This window comes from Neomonachus schauinslandi, chromosome 7 (assembly GCF_002201575.2).
Source record: "Neomonachus schauinslandi chromosome 7, ASM220157v2, whole genome shotgun sequence".
In the NCBI taxonomy this organism is placed as follows: Eukaryota; Metazoa; Chordata; class Mammalia; order Carnivora; family Phocidae; genus Neomonachus; species Neomonachus schauinslandi.
In genome coordinates, this window is record NC_058409.1 from 92,588,766 (window position 1) to 92,603,278 (window position 14,513).

The 14,513-nt window shown below is 37.9% G+C and overlaps 1 non-coding gene across 1 annotated transcript; it reads right to left on the reverse strand.

The window, feature by feature from the left end:
• Positions 1-12,019: 12,019 nt before the first annotated feature.
• Positions 12,020-12,126, reverse strand: LOC123325377. Its single transcript, XR_006540392.1, has one exon. It is a non-coding gene; the product is annotated as a U6 spliceosomal RNA (small nuclear RNA).
• Positions 12,127-14,513: the final 2,387 nt, after the last annotated feature.

A 14,513-nucleotide genomic window follows, 5' to 3' on the forward strand; every position in this document is an offset into this window, starting at 1 on the left:
ATTATGGAAGGGATAGATAAGATAAAAATAAAACAAGATAAAAATAACAATAAAAATATTTTATTCAATATCTTGCAGGAAAATAAGCTTCATTGGCCTTTCTAGTCTACATCACTTAACCCTCTGTAAGATTACATGGTAGGTAGGAGAGACAACAAAGTGCATTAATTTCTCAAAATATGGAATAAACAAAAGATAATGAAGCCTATTGGGTAATTTAATTTCATCCTCTGATATATTTGTGCTAAAAGTTGCTGATTGGCAGGAGTAACTGCTGAGTTTAGTAACAGTTGAAATGAGATGATTTCAGTTTGGAGATTCAGATGCCTGTCCTTCCTTATCCAGGGGCTCTAATGGCTTTTGGTTTCTTGGTCAAGAGAAATAAAAGGACACTGAGCTCCCTACACTGTTCCATCTTGGCCCATTTATGTGAGGCCAAGACCTCCTGAAAATGGCAGACCTGTGTTCCACTTTCAGACCCATTATTGAATACTATGCAATAATGACAGTTATAAAACTATTATAATCACTGAATGAATTACTAAGCACTTTACATGTTTTAACTCACTATGACCATCACAAGAACTCTAAGCATTGAATGTTATTATTATACCCATGAAGAAATGGAAGCAAAGAAAGTTTAATTAATCATCCAAAGTCCCATATTGAATAAGTTCTTACTAACCTTTCAGACTTTATACTTTCCACCTGCCAAATGGTAAATAGTAATTAGTCTTGATGGGATAATTGGATAAGGTAATATAATATACCTGGCTTGTGTAGGCACCCAGTATTGTTAGTTGCCTACAAAGGCAGAAATATGTCGTAGAATGATAGAATCCAATGAACTATTTTTTCCCTTGGGTGGGTTATTTTGATCATTATAGTATCTAAGTGCCTAATACAATATCAGGTACAGTTTTGGTACCCAATAAGTATTTGTGAAAATGTAAGCATGTAAATATTACAGTTAGAGGAGGACTTTAGAAGTGATCTAATCCAATCTGACTCATTAAAGAAATCCTCTATTAGGAAACCTCCAAAGAGAAAAGGCAACTAATTCACCATTTTCATTAGCCAATCACTCTGTTGTTGAGAAATCCTTTCTTAGAAAATTCTTTTTTTTATGTTAAGGCAAATGATTTGTAAATTTAGGGCATTCGCTCTGATTCTGCCTTCTGAAAGTATATGGAATAAGTTTGTTTCTTTCAAATTTTATCTTATTTTGCCTGAGTCTTCCTTAAGACACTGCACTACAGTTCATAGATCCACTTGGTATCTTCCAATACAGGCCAGATATGTCCAGTAACTTCCATTATTCCTCGTATAAACCAGAGCCAATTCAGGACAGTCTGTCCCTTGAGATTTAAATAAAATTGGCTAGAGTCTTCTATCCCACATCCTGTGGGAAATCCAGGGCCCAACCCAAGGTTTCTGTGAATTCCTGGGAATTTATGTTCTTAAGGTAACCTCTGGCTTTGAGTTTCTAGCTCTACAGAATTCTGTCTTACTCACGTTTCTTTGTCTTGGATTTTCTCACCTCTCTACCCAACCATGATCTTGACATAAGCTCATCTTCTGAACCCTTAAAACCACATACGTGTAGTATCTAGGTGCAAGACAGAGTTTACTCATGGTGATGATAGAGGCAATTTCCACTGTTAAACATGATTTGAAAGTAAATATTTGATAATACAGTTCTTTATAAATTTCTTATCCACTATGCCACTGAGAATTTATTATTTGTCCCCTTTTTCCTTGGATTATGTCTTCTAACATATTGCTCTAGCCCTCCTCTCTTCATTACTCTCCTCATTTCCTATTCTTTTTTTTCTAACAATATTCAGATTTCTGCTCATTATTTTGCAGAGCTCTCTCCTTCCACGCTATGCCCACGGGGTCTTCCACACCAAAGATATTTATAAAAATATTTTCCTAAACAACAAAATAATCTTCCTAAAAGGGCCCTTTTATACCCCTTCTTCTGTCTCCTAGATGTGCTCATTAAACAAGCTTTATTTGATATCTCTCCTGGAATAGAGCTCCCAGATGGGACATGTGAGGTCTGAGAAAATACCTTTATTATATAAAAACTGCACCTGATAGAGTTCCACAATGGTGCCTAGATAGGGCCTACATGTAATATAAATGCCAGACATGAATAACGTGGTGCCTGTTATTTCTTCTCTCTCAAGGTGTTCCAGCCAGCTGGAGATTTAATTTACCTATGCATACACTAGTAGAATCCTTTGTTGTTACTCCAGCAAATATTCTGCACCATGGATGGGATGCAGACACCCTGGGCACATGACTCCCATTCTGAATGATGGACATGTTTTCTTCTCTCTATGTATCTGGGGAAAGTTATATTAATGTCACATGCATCCTTTTAAATCTACATTTGATTGCTTATGGATGTCAAGATGTGACTTGGACTTCTTAAAGCATAAGAAAGCAATCAGAGAGATCCAGAATGATAATAACAACTTGGGAAAGCCCCAGTTTTGGTCCACCAGTCATCATGTCTATAAACAGTTTTGGAGTTCCCTAGAATGCTAAGTTGAAATTGCATTCATAATTGATGGCTTGAAGGACAGAGGAGCCTGGGATTCTTTCAGGTATAATTGTGCATATTTCCTAAGTACTTACTTTGGGCCAGGTACTGTGCTAAATGCATTATATCTATTATCTTATTTCTTCCCCCCTAAAGCCCTAGACTATAGGTAACTTTATTGTCCCCATTATGCAGATGAGGAGACTAAGGTATAGAGAGGTAAAACAGTATGCTGAAGGAGACACAGCTAAGGAGCAGGAGAGTGAGTTGCCAACTCAGCCTAGCTTAAAAGGCAGTGTTCTTAACCCCTGCACTCTTCTCCCACTCCTCCCACCCTAAGAAATGGGAGAAAAAGAGACCAGGTAGAACATTTCTCTTCTTAATTTTAATTTTTTTACAGGGTGCCTCAGCAGCCTCCTTTTGGGTCTTTGACATACCATTATTGGCAAATCTAAACCAGTGGCTGGTCGATTTTTTAAAGGAGACTGGAAGAGGAATTGCTTCTTTGTCTTTCCCTTTTGGGAGATGGAGCTGCACAAAAGTAATGGGAGAGTTCACTGAATTTTAAAGAGGAGAGAAGCAGTAGTTCAGAGCAGGCATGAAGAGGTTACCAGGGAGATGCAGGGGTCACAGCTATCAGAGATGAACTGGTCTTATTTCTGGTCTCTGTGGAAATATCAGTCCCTTTCAGAGAGGATTATTTTCCATCTTTATTAAAGTGTCTCAGGAGATGAACCTTATTAAATAGAACCAATGGGTTGAAAGCATGTAATTAAGCTAAACCATTTTTGTTCTTATTGCCTTAAATACCTGTTTGTGTGGAGGCCTGAACATCAAATAGCTTCCTCAGGCAAAAGACAGTGGGAGCCATAGATTTACAATAGTAAGAATTCTCTAGATGATTAAGAGTCATGTTTCCTCCAGTGCTGAGATCGCTTTCTAGAACTTATAACTCCTACTTCACAGAAAACATGTACATGAGGATACTCACAGTCTGGAATATCAGAATCAGAGATACTTCTTGGGACATCACCTACTTCATTGATTTGCTGATTGATTCATTCAATATTTAGTAAAGGCCTAATATGTATCAGGTACTAGGAACCCAGGAGTGATTAAGGCATGTTCCTGGTCTCAAGGAATGTATACTCTAGTATGAAACACAGCAGGCTTCTTTCAGTGTTCTGTAGGGATCCTTTCTGTATTCCTTTTCTTTTATTTCTGTTTTCACTTTATATTCTCATCTGGGTGATCTTGGCCATTCTCATGAAATCACACCATTTTAATGAAAATGATTCTCAAATATATATCACCCATCCAGTCTTCTCTTTGAACTTCACACCCATATACTTAACCATCTCTATGTTTTCTCAAGTTAAATGACTCCTATGAATCTTAACGGTCATATGACCAAAATTCAACTTTCAGTTATCCTCCAAAATCCTTCAACCTTCTACCATCTTGATAAATGGGCCCATAATCTACCTTACTTCAAATCAGAAACCTGAGAGACATGCTGAACTTTCTCTCCTTTTTTACCCTCCATCCAATGGATACACAAGACTTCTCTCTGCTCCTTTCAAAGCTAACCTCAATAGATTATGTCTCTTCATCCCTCTTGCCACTTCGCTACCCTAAATCTCTAGTATCTTTTACCAGGGTTATTATAATAGCCTCCTAACTAGTCTCCTTGCTTCCATTCTTATCCATCTCCAACCTGTTCCTCACACAGCAGCCAGAGTGGCCTTCTCAAAGTATAAATTGGACTATCCCTATTCTGCATAAATTAGCATAATGGTCACAATAATTGCAACGTTCTACAAGGCCTCTCAGATATGGCTCAGCCTAACCCCAACCACTTCTTAGAAATCTCAGCCCTTACAAGTCTGGTTTGGCTTGATAGTAGGTTACAGTGAGGGAGTATATGTGAGAGATTTAAAGTCCTTATAATAATAGCTACTATAAGCCCAACTCTGTACTAAATGGTTTACTTACAGAATTTATAATCTCAAACCACACTCCCCTGCAAGGAAGGCATTAATATACCCATTCTACAGATGAAGAAATATAGATGTGATGTCACTTAGCTGTTGACTGGAAGAACCTGGACTCAACCCTAGGTCTCTGTCACTTCAAGGTGGACCCTATATCTAATTTATCTCTGTGTGCTACTTAATGCCAAACAAATATGCTGCCTCAGAATCAGTAACTATTTGGGTTTTTTTTTTTTAGATTTGTTTACTTATTTGACAGAGAGATAGAGCCAGAGAGCACAAGTGGAGGGAATGGCAGAGGGAGAGGGAGAAGCAGGCTCTGCACTGAGCAGGGAGCCTGATGCAGGGCTCGATCCCAGGATCCTTGGGATCATGACCTGAGCTGAAGGCAGTTGCTTAACCATCTGAGTCACCCAGGTGCCCCCAGAATCAGTAACTATTTGAACCAGAATTTGAACCCAGAACTCCAAAGCCTGGGCTCTTTTAATGCTACTGTGATAACTCTTACTCTTCTACTGAGAAGTCTTCCATGGAGACCAGGAAGCCACAAGAATCATGCTGGCCACGCAGAAGAAATGTTAAATGTCTCTCTTAGTGATAGTCAACCCTGGCATCATAAGCTCATGGAGAACTTTCATAAAATAATGATGTGCAGGCCCTCTCTTCAGGGAGTCTGATTGAATTGGACTATGGTGGAACCTGGGCTCCAGATACATTTTTTAAAAGTGCTCCAAGTGATTCTAACTTGTATCCAGAATTGAGAAGCTGTTTTCATTTGGTTGGAAGGTGCCTGGTTCAAGTTGAGATGATCCTCATGGGCTGTTTCTCCCTTTTTAAGCCCACTGGCCTGGCCAGGTGAGGAGGCAGCCTCAGCACCTGGTTAACTAGAGTCTGATGGAGAGCCTATATCACTTCCTATATGGTACACTTGGACAAGGGAACACTTTGAGAGGCAAATATGATAAAGGGGGTCTCTAGAGACTATTTGGTTACACAGAATCATTTGAAAAATAGTTTCAGATCTCTTCCAAAAATTCACTTCATGCTGAGCTGGTTCTGAGGAAATGTAATCAATTCCTACCCTCTTCCAGCAATTTCTTTTCAAGTAGGTGAATGGCTCCTGAAGGTTGAGGCTCTCTTCATCCCTAGGGGCAACTTTGAAAGTTTGGTTAAGATCTGCAGGGAGTTTGGGGGAAGGATGAGGAATTAAGGATAAGACTTGGGTAGAAGGAGACATTAATAAACTCTCTCACTTTCCTATTCCACTGAACTGCCTTTGTACAGACTTGAGATGATCCATCAGCAGGTTAAACTGGGAGTTAAAATATACTACTTTTCATTTTAAGGAGGAATAGTAGTCACATTGTTTACAGTCTGCAAATCTTATCCTGTAATGCAAAGATTACCTCAACAATGGGCAACCTTCCTCCTCTTCGTTATCACATAATCCCTGAGTATTGTTAATAGCATCAAAATAACTGGAGTCTAAATTTACTCCCTTTATAATGGTAGAGCTATATGATTAAAAACCTGAACTCTGGAGCTTGATTCTTTAGCAGATTAGGTTCTTTAGATTCTGAGAATCTCTTCCTTACCGATGGAATATTTTAGGAAATTTACTTTGCCTCAGTTTCTCTGTCTATAAAATGGGAACTCTATGTGGATTAAAATAATCAATATGTGTGAGTACTTACAATAGTTCCTGGCACTTAGTAAATACTATATAAATATTTATCTTAAAATATTATAAAATACACCCCACAACCAAGTGGATTGACTGCTAGTTTGTCAAACTTCCATGAAAAATTTAGGATAAAGTTCAGTCTTTGAGTTTGGTGGTATTCCCTATCTTATATACATTTTAATATGAGGTAGAGAGTAGAGAAGACTTCTCTATAATATTCTTATCATCTTTCAGCTCATCAAAAAGCCTGGGTTATTAGCTATGGGCTTCTGGGGTACTCCATGTAGCATCACTAATGCCAGGAGAGACCCATAACATCCATCCTTGGGCACTATTTCATCTGCTTCCATGCTTTCTTAATCCTTTCAATTCCTTTGTTTCCCCCAAACTCCACTCCTTAGCTTCCACTAGGGTTCTGCCTGATCATCTGCTTAGGCTGGCATAATTTATCATTTATTCATGTCTCTTGCTTCCAACACTGTTTAAAGGTTGGAGGTTAGATCTTGAGAATGGATGTAGGAAGGCAAGAAGATGCTCTCACCATGGTTTGGTCACAGAATGAGTCTCTACATGATAATCAGACCTTTCATTCTATCACTATTAATTGTTTGCTGGTGTATCTTTTTAAATTCAGCATCATTATAAAATTTTTTCTCTGCCATTTATTTTCTTGGATTGTTATGTGTCGAATTTCATGTGAGGTATATCTATCTCACTGTGAAATCATAAATAATAACTGCCATTTACTGAGCACCTTACCTTGTACTATACACAAACTATATTGACACTGTATATACTAAGACCCCTCAAAAGTAAGCAGGTGTTATTATTCTTATTTAGAGTCAAAGAAATCTAGTATAGAGGGATTCCTTCATCTACATGATATTGATTTTCAAGACTTAAAAGGTGAATCACTTCAAGAACCACAGGCACCAAAATAAGTAAAGACTGCTTTAACCACATTTTAACATTTATTCTTGAAACCTCACAGTGAAGCATTCATTATCTTTCCCATTTTTTAAATAGGAAAACCAAATTTGAGAGGATTTAAAGGGCATGACGTAGGAGACATAGCTAGTACAAAACTGGACCCCAAAGCCGGGTCTTCTGACATGAATCCCACATCCTGCCCACTGTACCAGTTGTATATACAGCCCACATTTCTTTGTGGCTTTTCTTAGTGCAAAATTGGAACCTGACATGCAGTAGATTATCATCATATATTTTTTGAATAGATGAATGAGAAAGCGAAGACTGTCTTTAGTCTCTTCTTCACCTCTTTTCCATGCACCCCCCTAGATGGCTAATCTTAGTTGATACTTAGCAATTTCCCACCCTGTGGCTCTCGGGCAGCTTCCTGTTCCCTGTTCCCATTAAGAACTTAGCCATCTTTTATCCCATTCTTTCTAGTTTATAAGAATGTAAACTATAAAACCAGTTAACATTTATTAATTATGTACTATGCATTAGGTACTTATCATATTAAATCCTCATAGCAGATGTAAAGGTTGAGGATTATTATTTCCATTTACAGAAGAAAAAACCAAAACCTTAAAAATTACATGACTTACAGAGCTAGAAAGTGTGGGATCTGGCATCCTATCCCAGATTTATCTGACTCCTGAAGTTGAAGGCCATACTTGCTGAACTCTCCTGCCTCCACACAAAGCTGACAGTGACTGCCAAGAGTTTATTTTTTTACTCATCCCTCCCAGAAGACACTTGAATTTTAATAAGGTCTTTCAACACTTTAGCCCAACAATTCTCTAAGTGAAGTCCATGGGCCTCTGGAGTCTTTAAGAAACTTTTAGGAGGTCTTCAAAGTCACAACTATTTTCATAATAATACTAAGATGTCATCTGCCATTCTCACTAAGTTAACATTTGCACTGATGATGGAGAAGCAAATGTAGACATAACTGCTGCCACTTTAGAACAAATCAAGGCAGGATACCCAACTATCATTGCATACTTCAACACCACACACTCATGGGAAAAACAAAAAGGCAGTTTTCTTAAGATTATCTATGATGAAGCTGTATTATTAGTTTTATTAAAATCCCGACCCTTGAGTACACATATATTTTTTAAAAATTTATTGTTTATTTGAGAGAGAGAGAGCACACAAAGGGGAGGCAGAGGGAGAGAGAGAGAGAGAGAAACTTTAGCAGATTCCATTCTGAGTGCACAGCCCAACACAGGGCTCAATCCCATGACCCTGAGATCACCACCTGAGCTGAAACCAAGAGTCGAACGCTTAACCAACTGTGCCACCCAGGTGCCCTAAGTACACATATTTTTAGTACTTTCTGTGACAAAATGGGAAGCACACATAAAACACTTTTGAGGCACACCAAATTCTTAAGAAAAAGCACTTGTGAGATTTTTTGAGCTGTGAACTAAACCAGCCACTTTTGCCATGGAACACCATCTTTTCTTGAAAAATTGACTGACAGACAAACTGGTTATTCAGACTTGAGTATCTGGCAGACATTTTCTCAAAAATGAACAAAGTGAGTCTGTCATTTCAAGGAAAACCACTGACGCTATCTGATTTCAATGATAAAATTGGAACTTTTGGTGAAAATTAGAAATTTAAAAAATTTTACCTGCCACCATGAGCTTGACAAGTTTCCAATATTTAAAGATTTTTCTTTTAAGATCAGTGGTGATATTAATAGACATGAGATTTTTTTATATTGTATAATAAATGTATCAACATTTGGAAGGGGCGCCTAGGTGGCTTAGTCGTTCAGCGTCTGCCTTCAGCTCAGGTTATGATCCTAGGGTCCTGGGATCGAGCCCCACATCCGGCTCTCTGCTCAGCGGGAAGCCTGCTTCTCTCTCTCCACTCCCCCTGCTTGTGTTCCCTCTCTCGCTGTGTCTCTCTCTGTTAAATAAATAAAATCTTAAAAAAAAAATTTGAAAGATCTGCATAACTCAGTGAATCAATATTTCCTAGATGATTAATATATGATATTACAGAACCATGCATGGGTAAAAGATCCATTCAAAGTGCAGGACAGATCAATGGATTTTAATGTAATAGAGTATGAAAAGTTCATTGATATGGGGTCAGGTTCCATACTACAACTAACCTGTTTTGGTGTACTAAAAAAAATCACCACAGTTATCTAAAAAGTCTGGTGAAGTACTCCTCCCTTGCCTAATTACATACTATGTGAGGTGGGATTTTCTTCATAACCTTCAACCCAAATAACATATCACAACAGATTGAAAGCAGAAGCAGATCTTAGAATCCAGCTGCCTTCTATTAAGCCAGACATTAAAGAGATTTTCGAAAATGTAAAACAGCGACAGTCTTCTCAACCAAATATATTTGTTTTAGAAAATATATTTATTTTTCAGAAAAATATTATGTTAATATATGATGGTGTATTGTTTTTTTTTTTTTTTAAGATTTTTTTTTTTTAATTTGACAGGGGGCGACACAGTGAGAGAGGGAACACAAGCAGGGGGAGTGGGAGAGGGAGAAGCAGGCTTCCCGCCGAGCAGGGAGCCCAATGCGGGGTTCGATCCCAGGACCCTGGGATCATGACCTGAGCTGAAGGCAGACACTTAATGACTGAGCCACCCAGGCGCCCTGGTGTATTGTTATTTTAAAAGAAATTAATGAACTGAAGTTTTAAATTTTTCTCAGTTTTAATTTCCAATATGGCAAATATTGAGAGGTATAACTCACACAAACGAAAGCTCTTTGGGATCCCCCATTATTTTTAAGAGTATAAATGAGATTTGAGACCAAAATGTTTGTGAACCACTGCTTTAATGCAAGGAAGTGATAATTTGAGTAGTTCTGATAAACCAGTGGACTGGGCATTGAGCAAGAGGACTTTTTATCCTCTTTCTAAAAACCAAATGTACAATCTATGCATATTCCTCTGAGAAAACTTGCTCCCAGGAAACCCCCAATCAAGACTTTGGGTTGCATGCTCTCCCTACATTACCATTTCACAATGCTCAGACAAAAGCTCAGCATGGCATGCATTTATTCAGATTTTTTCATGGGTCATGACCTTTCAACTATAGGAGTCAGCAAAGGGAGGGGATTTCTATATAGTACCACTGGGAGGGTATCTTTCACCCCCAATGTGAATCTTAGTCCAAGAACATTTCTTGACAGGTTCTGAGAGTCTGTATCTAATTAATCACCTCTTCAGACACTTGAGTGGACAGCCCTTGGGGCAGGAAGGGAGAGGCCTGGGAGGCAAAGCAGAATAAACATCTTAATCCAAATCAAGACTGAGGCCAGCTGTCCAGGCTGCCTTGTGGCCACAGCTCACAGGGCTGCTGCTTCTACTTTATCCCTTGAAAGTGCCTCCTTCCCTCTCCTTCCCATGCAAGCAGCCAGTCCAGTGTATGAATTTGTGGGTTGGATTCTAATTGCTAGCTGTGCTGGGAAGCCCGCCTCCCTCTAATTCAGCCTTGACACAAATAGCTAGAAAGTTCACTTGCAAAGCCACAGCTCCCATAGCAATGCCCTTGGGGGTTCCCTTCTAGAGAGAGAACTTCTATTCCTTTCAAGTCAATAGCTACTTACCAAGCACCTGTTTGATACTTAGCACACCCTGTGAAAAATGAATCTGAAAAACAAATTTGACAGAATCATAGAGGCTTGGAGTTTCTAGGTTTCTCATCATAGCTCTACTCTCCCACAGGGCCCACCAGCCTCTACTTGGACCACTTCAGTGATGAAGACCTGGCTGCCTCTTCAAGCATTTTTAGAGTGCTTTAGTTGGTAGAAAATTCTTTCTGCTTCTCTAGGAGAGGCAGCATAGCACAGTGGTTAAGGCACATAAACCTGGGTTTTAATCCAATCTCAGTCACTTATGATCTTGAGCAAGTTGCTTTATCTATCTATGCCTCAGTGTCCTTATCTGTAAGAAGGGAATAACAATACCCATCACACGCTATTGTTGTGTTAAAATAAACTATACTTGTGAAATATATTGCCCAAGTCCTGGCACAAGTTAAGTGCTTATTAAGCCAGTTCTGTCATGTAGTCACCTTTGACCTTTAGCAAATTTGTTAATTCAGATCCTTTTGTAACTGAAATAATACCTACAACTTAGGGTTGTCAGGATGCATCCCTCATTAGGAACTTACTAGTTTTAGGACATTGGGCAAGTTATTTTAATCTTTTAAGCTAGATTTTTTTTTTTTATCTGTAAATAGAGGTAGCAGTGCTTGCTACCTAAAGGGGTTTTGTGAGAAATAGAGTATATAAGATACATTTTAACTCTGTGCTTGGTAAACAGTAGACTTAATTAGCATTCACTTCCATCCATTTGCCCTGAGAAATGTCTCCCTTGCATGGTCTTTTGTCCACTATTTGGATCTACACAGACTAAGTCAAATCTTTCTTCCAGTTGGATCCTTCATTATAATGTTTCCCGTGTGTCTTCTTTCCTCTGGTGTATACTTCTCCAGTATCTCCAAAGCATTTCTTGCATAATGTTTTGAGTTTTTTACCATCATGGGAATGTTTCCCAGATGACCTCTAGTTTGTCAAGGTTCTTTTCAAAATATGATGTTCAGAATTAAATGTGAAATTCCAGGTGAAGATTGACCAGCCCAGAACAGTTTGAAACCATCATCTTCATTGTGTATGATGCTGAATCTCTTTGAATGGGACCCAAGATTAAGTGGTAGACTTGCCATATTATTAATTCATATTGAGCTTGTAGTCAACTTAAGTCATAGTATTTAACTGCTGTTAAAACATGTCTCTCCTATTCCATACTCATGAAGTTTAATTTAAGAAAGAAAAAACATGGAATACCTCACAACTTTATGTGTCATTCTTGCACAGGAGCTAGGCTAAACTTCTCTCTATCATTCCAATATCAGTATATGTGCTGTTGAAGTGAGTATGTTTAATTTTTTTAATCATAAATATAGGATTTTTTTCTTGATCTCTGATAAAACTGGTTTCATTATTTTGACTCATTCTTCTTACCTATTTCTTTTCAAATAAATCTGGATTTTGATATCCAGCATATTGCCTACTTGTTGCATTCTCTGCTTACATATTTAATTAGAATGTCCTTTATTTAATTTAATTAAATTGTTGAAGAAGATAGGCCAAGTCAGAGCTCTGTATGGTGAAAGAGAATGCACTTCACCCCCATCCAGGTGGATTTTGATCAACATTATGAAGGTCTGGTCAGTTAAGTGCCTATAAACTTTCTGTATTGTAATACCATCCAGCTCTCAGTTCTTTACCATTTTACATACTCCATGCTTACAAAATGATGAAATGAAGTGATCTCCCTTCTCTATGGCCCAGGGGAAAGCATATAGCTGAGAACAGGGATTCAAATCTTTGTTCTTTAACACACTTATTGGGTGTCATGTGGAAAGTTACTTAAACTTACCCTTGATTTTCCCATATGCAAAAAAGACAGCACTATTACATTCCTCACTGTTTACTGAGAATATTAAGAATGGTGATAATTAGAATAAAGTCTCCATAAAATGTAGATATTGCTTGTTTCAGTAACTGGACTGGAACACAGATTATCTTTGTATATGTTTTAAACATACAGATGAAGAAAAGAGGCTCAGAGAAGTAAAGTAGCACCAAGATTCAAACTCATATCTGTTTTGCTTAAAAATACATTATCTTTCCACAATGTTATGCAACCTCACTGAGAATTATCTGTATAAAGTGCTTTCTGTTATAAAATCCCAGATTGATATGAATTGTTATAATTTAGTTTACCAGTTAGAAAAGACAATTAGGTTCATTTAGCATAATTTGTCCTCCATGAATGCAAGTGGCTACTGGTGATTACAAATTCTCCTTTTTATATACTCACAAATCACCTTTCAATAATCTTTTTGCTAGTTTTTCTTTTCTTTTCTTTCTTTCTTTTTTTTTTTTTTTACTTTAGATACAATAGGTTTATAAATTCTAGAATTATCCCTTCTTTCTTAGAAAAACTCTAAATATTTATCCTTCTCTGGGTTTCTGGTACTTTTCACATTGAGAAATAGGCCATGTTATTTTGTGTGGGTTTTTTGTTTGTTTTTGCCTACAAAATGCTTACATATAACTGTGAGAAACTAGACAATAGGGTAAAGAGTTACACAAAATATAGTCAGGTATTAAAATGAATGACAGAAATCAAGAATTGTCCTAGATGGTCAAGAAAGTGATCAAATATGAGCTACAGGTATCAGCAAAGACCTCATGGTAAGGACTGTAATTCTAGACTCCAAAAGATCAGTACTTGATTTTTGAATTTTCCGTAATCAAGCAAGGAAGCACTAATTGTGTTCCTTGAAGATTCCAGGAATCTGTTTTCACTTTCCTATGCTTACTTGGGCTCCTTCTATCTGCATTGGTACCAAGTAGCAGTGCCAACTGTGAGAGCTAACTAGTTCACTCCTGTTGACCTGTGGTCCATGAACTCAGATACACTTTGCTGAGAGAATCATCAGAAGAGCCTGGGGGGAAACCTGTATTGACTAAAAGCACATGGAGTAGTTACTGCCCAGAATTCCTGAAAAAAAAATGGAGCTACAAAAATTCCAGGCACTTATGCCCAAAGTCTGTAGGTTTTTATTTATTTATATATTACAAACATGTATTCAACACTTACTCAATATTGGGCACTGGGCTAAATGTTGGAGATAAAAAGTCAAACTCAACATGTCCTCTAGGAAGTTTCTCATAGAAGATGAAAACTCAACTTTTAGTTGAATTTTGAGGAGCCACCTGCTATTAGTTGGATGAAAATGTGAACAGGTAAGTTATACCAGAGAGTGGAAACAGGTAAGGGAAAGGAAGCAGAGAAGCATGAAAAACCTGTCCAATTTGGGAAACTAAAAATGCTTTTAGGTGATTAGACAGTACATTGACTGTGAGGGAGGGATGGGGGCAAAGGTAGAGGAGTGGTCAGGAGCCAGACGGTGAAGAATTTTGGTTGCTAAGATAGGGAGTTTGAACTCTTATCCTGGAAGTTGTGGTAGCCCACTGAAGGAATTTAATTGGCAAAATGAAATGATTATAACTATGCTTTATTTTTTTATTATGTTATGTTAGTCACCATACAGTACATCATTAGTTTTTGATGTAGTGCTCTATGATTCATTGTTTGCATATAACACCCAGTGCTTTAAAAAGATGGCTTTTATTAGAGGTGTGTAGAGTAAATGGGAAAAGAACCATTCTGAAACCCAGAGATTTCAGTTAGGAGGCTGTGGCAGTAATCAGGTTAGAAGCAATGGCTACTGGCTAGAGCAGTGACCATTAG